General features: G+C 41.8%; 1 long non-coding RNA gene across 1 annotated transcript; it reads left to right on the top strand.

The window, feature by feature from the left end:
• The first annotated feature begins 289 nt into the window (after window positions 1-289).
• Window positions 290-3,131, top strand: LOC114013908 (uncharacterized). The gene is made up of 3 exons (XR_003557166.2): window positions 290-515; window positions 1,461-1,559; window positions 2,044-3,131. It is a non-coding gene; the product is annotated as an uncharacterized LOC114013908 (long non-coding RNA).
• Window positions 3,132-7,121: the final 3,990 nt, after the last annotated feature.

Below are 7,121 nucleotides of genomic sequence, written 5' to 3'. Positions count from 1 at the left end.
ACCTCTGAACTGCAAAGCAGTTGGTTCCCTGTCGCATGTATAGAATAGCTTTGGCGGTACACCTTGCGATGTAAGGTACGCTGTAAATGATGCTAAAAAGTAGAGGACAGAAAGGCATTTTTAGCTTAGCGGATAGACTACTGTTATCCTTACATGCACTTCATAAATAATTTTTTGACTTTTTGGAGGTTTCTGAAGAGTGCATTATTCACAACACCCAGCTATCCCTCCTGAAAAGGAGTGTGCTCCCTGGCATCTTATGAAATGCTCACTGTGTTTAATAATATTTTTTCAAGTATCTATGAGTTTTTTCTATTCTGTATAACATGTGAAAGCTCACCTCTCAAAATGACAAGAAGGAAAGATGGAGCTGAGGGTCGGCTTGGCCATGACACCTTTCCATTGCATTTCTTGCCAACCTCCCTCAGGATCCTTGTCACGACAGTCTGGTTTCATCACAGCATTTTACTCCATGGCTCCTGATGAAGTCAGTTGAGGAAGCTGCTTTTAAAAAGGTAAGGAAAAAAAAACCCCAAGTAGAAAGTAATTACTGAAATTCAACACTGAATCAGAATTACATTATGAATTTCCTTTGCATGTTCTGGCTTAGCAAAAAGCTCTGTCCTACAGCTCCCAATACTCCATCTCTTTGGGCCTTCCACAGTCCTCTGTGCCACTGGAAAATGCCATTACAAAATGGCACCATTTAGAATCATTTTCTTCCTAAGGTGCTGTTTTGCTGATTGACTGGATACCAAGCCAAAATGAATTCCAAATCAAATATAAGAATAAATGCAGTTTATTTTATTACAATATAATACATGAAAAAAGCATGCAATATGATAAAAAGAAACAGCACTAGTTACTATGCACAATATGATAAAAGAGCTATAGGAACAAAGCATCAAATCATTACTGTGAAGCGTTCCAGAGACTAAGAAAAGGATACCTCACCAGTTACATCCTTACCGTCACCCCGGCCCACCCTTTGGCTGGGAAGCCCCATTGCAGCCAGCACCAGGAGTCTCTTGGTAACTGGGAAAATTCCCGTGCGGTGCGTCCACCCGTAGGTGAGGCTTCTGGCCCAGCCCTGGAGCTTGCCTGCCTTTATACTCAGTGAAAAGCAAAAATAGTTTGCACACGCAGTGTATGTAAGCTTTTAAGTTTAAGCTAAGTGCAGGCGTGCACTGTCTCATGATTTGCAAGGTTCACACACGCCAGGGACATGGGCCAGATGCCCGAGCGCAGTGGCGTTACACCATGACGCAGCTGCACACAGTATTTATTGTCTGGACAGTCCTGCTCGTATCTGGCTTGTTCAGGGAGCTCAGGACAAACACTACCTGCTCATTGAAGTTGTCCTTGAGCTCCCTGAGCTCCCTGTCCAAGTTAAACGATTCCTAATTAAAGACAAAGACTTTGTCATAAGCAGTAATTGATTTAATAAATTTTCACCACAGGTGCAACTACTTTCCTTTCAGCTGGAGAATGCTGATGGCACAAGAGACGGCAAAGATTTTTCCTTGCGAGCTGTGAGGTTCGGTGTGGTCTTTGAACAGGTACGTAAAGCACAGAAACAGAAACAATATGGTACAAGTCTCAAGTTTTAGCGTGTTTTTCAGAAGGTGCCAATATGCTACATGTGTAATGTGCATATTTCTGGAAAATTATGAATCACATAGTTTTTTCCTGTAAAAATGACAGCTGTTTTCTAGGATGTCAAATCTGTAACTCCTTCCAAATAGCAAAACAAATTAAGTAAGACTAACTAAAGTGGTAGGCAGAATATTTTGAAGAATGGGAAGCAGAGTGGATAGCACCCGATTTTGCAGCACATCTGTGATGAGGAAGGGAAGAGGGGCCATCTCCATGCCAGCACTGTGCGGATAACGTGGTCCATGCATGGGACCGATGCATGGTAACAAAATCCATTTCTTTTATCGAACACTAGTTCATTCTGGTGGTGACTGAACATGGATTTTACTAAGCATGCAGGCTTCTTTTATAGGCAATATAATTCATAGAATTCCTTTTAATTTTCAGCTTCCTGTAGATTTTCCTCCTGCGTGCGTTGGATTAAGGCTACAGTAGATTGTCGACAGCAAAGCAGGTGTAGCATCAGCTCCAAATGGGCAAGGACCTTCCAGCAAACAGCATCTGTCACCCCAAGCATGAATGAGCCATATGCCAACAGTCCCAAAGAGCATGTGTTGTACAGACAGGAACGCTCATATATACTTGAAAATGTTTTCATGGCCTTTCCAGTGCTACAAAAACCTGTTGCATGTTAATTTCATTGTGATATTTGCCCTTTAATGAGATTATCTGGTACCAGTGTTTTTCTTCTTTGACCATCTTTTAGAAGCCAAAATTCCACAAAGGAATAATTCACATTTATGAACTCTCAGATAAAAGCAATTAAACATGAAGCTTCATCATACAGCTTTTACACTGGAGTAAGAATTCCCATAGCAAAAATGGTGTTTCTGCTTGTTTGTGAAATTACCTTCATTTAAAGTAGTAATTTGATGTTGAGAAGAAAGGCAAACAATTACAGCAAACACTCTCTGTGGTACAAGTACGTTCATGCTTTTTCTGCCATCTGACTGCAAAGACAATATTTACATATGCATACAAATCATATCACATATTGAACCAGTGTTAGAACTGCAAATATTAAAGCTGCAATGATATTTTGTTGATATTTTAAACACTTGATGATGAGGAAATGCCAAGGCATTGACAAAACAGCTGGTTGTCAGGTGTTTTGCAGGGCTCATCTTCAGGAAGTCGATTTCTGAACATCTGCAGATATTAAGCGTCAGGAAATCTATTTCATCGGCTCCTTTCTAACAAAGCCCAGTATCACCCAACAGGGCATGACAGAGAGATCCATCCTGGTAGTCAATGTATTTTTTAATTATTTTCTTCCTGAGGAGCAGATAATGCTCTAGGAACATAAAGAGCAGCACAGAAAGTCCCTCTGCTTTCAGTAGCAAGTTGCATGTTGAGATGACAATGGAGACGATTATCACAGTACACATGTTGTTGCCATTTAATTATTCCCCTTCCTGTAAAAAGTCTGGCTTTAATTAAATGTCAAAATAAAGTGAGAACTTTTCTCCAAGCCATTTTAAAGTGCTCACTTCCTCCTCTGTGTTCTGCGGTTTATTAGATTTGAATGAGTAATGGGGTGGTTTCATTTGTTTAGTAAAATTAAAGTGGTCAGTAACAATTTCCTGTCTGAGCAAACTGTGGGCTGATTAATAATATCGGTGATGGTGGTGAATAGGTTTTGTTGGGTTTTTGTTGTGGGTTTTTTTGGGTTTTTTTGCAGCACACAGGTTGTGCTGCCAGCCTGCTGCTGCTTGGGGGTTTCCAGAGCTGCCGCCACTTAACCAGGCTCAGTCTCAACCCTCAACGAGACAAATGTTGTGCTTACAGGGTTGGGCTGGCACAGGAGTAGTTCAAAAGGTGCCTTCAGAACTGAACACCAAAGCAGCGTGGAGGAGACATGTTTTGAACCAAAGCTGATCTTCCTTCTTACCCAAAGATTTAATAATTTGCATTTGCAGGGCCAAGTCTGGGCGTGGTACGAGCGCTGCAAAGACCAGTGAGGTGTCCAAGTTTGGAATGTACATCTCTCATTCAGGGTGGCAGAGAAAGTGTTTGCCTGGTCCTCTCCAATGTGTTTTCCAGCGCTGCTGGCCGGGTTGGTCGTCCCTATGAGGGAATCTCTTTACTTTTCACAGAACCACTTTCTTCTTTAACCTACATGTAGCAGTTTTGCAGAACCCCATGATCCTGGGTCAAAACTCTACAACATGCCATTAATTTGAACTAACAGCAAAACTGGTAGGGAAATCAAACGCATTGTGCAAAGTTTGGCATGGAACTCAGTATTTTCACCCCTGCTGAAAATACCTTGGAAAACTATCTCTGTTTATACCTGAAAACATCCACATGTAACCAGGGGCTACAGTCTCCCAACCTAAATTGCAATTACCAGTTGACACAAACAATATTTAGCAGTTGGTCTTCCCACATGCATTACAGATTTTTGCCTGAATTTTATTCATTGCCTCTTCCGAGAGTCAGACACACAGATGGATACTGATCAGCTCACCCAAAATCCAGCGTGACACAATCCTCTTGCAAAAGGCATTTGGAAAAGGATGAAATCTACTGCAGCTATTCTTGCTATGTCTAAACACTGATGTGGTATTTGTGGCAAGCAAGTGCTTACTGCATGTAAAAGAGCTTGGACTCCGACATGAAACAGAAGAAAAAAAAAATAAATAAGGCATAGTCCGTAGATTTTAAAACGTGGTGGCAGACATGGAGTACCAGAGAAATGTCAGGCTTGTTGCAACACCTATTGAGTCTGTGACAAAAATGCTGTCTCCAGTTATTGCTGTTCAGTTGATGACAAATACAATGCCTTTGCCATTAGTAGGCAAACACAAGGGCCTGTCAGCACCTAAGACTTCAAAACCCTACATTGACATCCAGGAGTTTGTTTAAAGAGCTGATTCAACAGGCTGCTGACGTGGTTTTTTGCTAGACTTGCTTCTTCAGCCTTTGCCCATCGATCCTCAAGTCTACATATGACCATTAGCTAACTTGGCTTTTTCTAGAAGCTGCAGGGTGTTTCAAGGGTCATGGTTAGCTAGAGGGTTGACACAGATTCTGCAAATAATATACTTTGTACATCAATACTAGTGCCTTCTGCAAGGGATGCCTGAGCATGTACAGCCTCCACAAGAATCGCTCCACCCAAGGTTCAGTTCTGGAGTGCTTGAGTTCCCTTAATTTTTACTGACATTGGTGTCAAAAGGAGATGCTTAGCACTTCAAAGAAACTGTTGGTGGCACACGGACTCAAGCCTTCATGGAAAACGCTAGTTGGTTATCTCAGGAACACAACTCACCGAAAGCAAGGTTTTCAGCTTAGAAAAAGGAAAATTACTTCTGTGAAAGGAAAAACACATGCTAAGTAGATATATCTAAAAAACTTCAAAAAGAAGCATACTTCTTTCCTTAATCATACTTCCTAATGCAGATAACACCAAGCCTGTGCACAGAAAGGAAGTCAGAGAAATGACGCTGTTCCACATGAACAAGCAGGTTGCGTGGGTGTAACTGAAATCAGAAATTACACTAATAAATAATGTCTCTCCTCTGACAACCCAAAGTGCTCTGCAAATGTTGTTTCAGTTGAGCAATAGAGATGGGCAAATATTTTATAGTTTTAGAGCTAAAGGTTCAGAGAAATGTAACAATGTGTCTTGCTTGAGGTGAGACAGAAGGCTAACGAAGGGCAGGAACAGCACGCCTGTGTTATGACTTGTAGACCTGTGGTCTAACCACCAGACAAGAAAGGGCTTATTAAAATTAACAGTATTAGAAAAGATTATGCTCCCCAGCAAAATACCAAGTTCCTGTGAAGACCTGTGAATCGCTTGCGTAGCTTTTGCGAAGTTATTTGAGACATCGTCTGTGGTTCCTCTGTGTGCATCTGTGTCAGGACTTTTGAGTAGTTACTCAGAATTTAAACATGCTTCTTTTCACCTTGTCTGCAAAACTAAGATTTCAGGTATAGATTACACGCTGTCTGCTTCACAGCGGGAAAACAAAGTGCCTAGAGCTACCCCTTCCTCATTTAAAAAGAAACTTGTCTTTTTGCTAGAAGTTCAAAGCAATGAGATTGCAGTTATTTTGCCAAAGCAAACGCTTAGCCAGAAGTCATCTGAGAATTTTAAATTACTAATAAATTGGACCAATTCCTCCAATATGGATCCTGGTTTGGGTTTGGGCGTAGGTGGTGAAGCATGGTTCCAAGCTATGTGACACATACTCATCTTCTTCCACCTCCTTGAGTCAGTCATGCCCCAGTGTTTCCTCACTTGAAGAACGGATTTTAGCACCTGATGGGGGTGGTGAAGCAGGAGTGATCAGTTTAGCCCACTAATCACGTTTGTCACAGAATGAAAATAAGCAACTGCAGCCTTTCCTCCTGTCATACTCATTTGAAGGATAAATTCAATCAACAGCCCATTTCCATTACCCTAGGTTCTTGCTGAAAATGGGTGATTTCCTCTGTATTGAGCCATGGGCTCAGGTGCCAAAACCTGGCTCTAGTCTATAGGAAGAGAAAGTTTGGGGCTATTAATGTCTCAGCTTTCCTGCAGTTCTACACATATTTTCTAATTTTTTTTTTTTTTTGATTGAACAATATTTTCCAAATGGGCTCTTTACAAAGTGGGCTTTACTTTACAAAAAAATGTGAATGAGCCTAATCTAGATCACTTGTGCAACTGTTTCTGCAAATCCTCATGAGTTTACACGCTGCTCTGTGCCCTTTCTGACCCTCTAGCCCATGTCCCTTCCCCCTACCCCACTTCTACACTTTGAATTTTAGTGCACAGCTTTGGCAGCCTCTGGTCCCTGCAGGTCTGCCACATGTGCGACCCTGCTGACCCCAGAGGGGACAAAATACAGCCTGATTCAGAGCAAGGGATCTTGTTTAATGCCATTAGAACCACACCTTGGGTATAAATTGTTCTTTCCAGCATGACTCTATTCCAAAATTTCTGTGTTACAGCTGAAATATTGTGCAACACGGTGATATACGGAGAGGCAGGCTCAGGCCAGAACTGATGCAGCAGTGCCATCCTGTACCCAGGTTATGATTAATTCTGCCTTTCAGCACATGAAACATCAGCTATCAATCTCTTTCCCTTCTTCTTCTGCTTTAATAACAGCAGAAACACTTCCCAAGATATATTATGGTGCCATAAAGGATGCCGATTATTTATTTAGAATAAATGAAATGTGGTTTAACGGAGCATGTGTTAGGCTTGGAGCCAGTGAACCAGGTTCTGGTGTTCTGGGCTTCAGTGCAGATGCTCTATAATCAGGGGTTTCAAATGAAAATCAGTGTTAACTCATGAGCACTTGAAAAGCTTTCCTTGGCTCTACCCCAGCTCCAGTGCTGATTGAATTGCAGCCCTGTGCCTGACTCTCCCATCACTTGAGATGGGAGAAAAATGGGGTCCAGCTCTCGATGAGCTCTTTACACCTTGCTGGACTCCAGACAGAGGGTTCTCAAGATTTCATGTC

Source organism: Falco peregrinus, chromosome 1 (assembly GCF_023634155.1).
Source record: "Falco peregrinus isolate bFalPer1 chromosome 1, bFalPer1.pri, whole genome shotgun sequence".
Taxonomy (NCBI): Eukaryota; Metazoa; Chordata; class Aves; order Falconiformes; family Falconidae; genus Falco; species Falco peregrinus.
The sequence above is the reverse complement of the archived record's forward strand: the minus strand, read 5'-3'. Positions and strand labels throughout refer to the sequence as shown.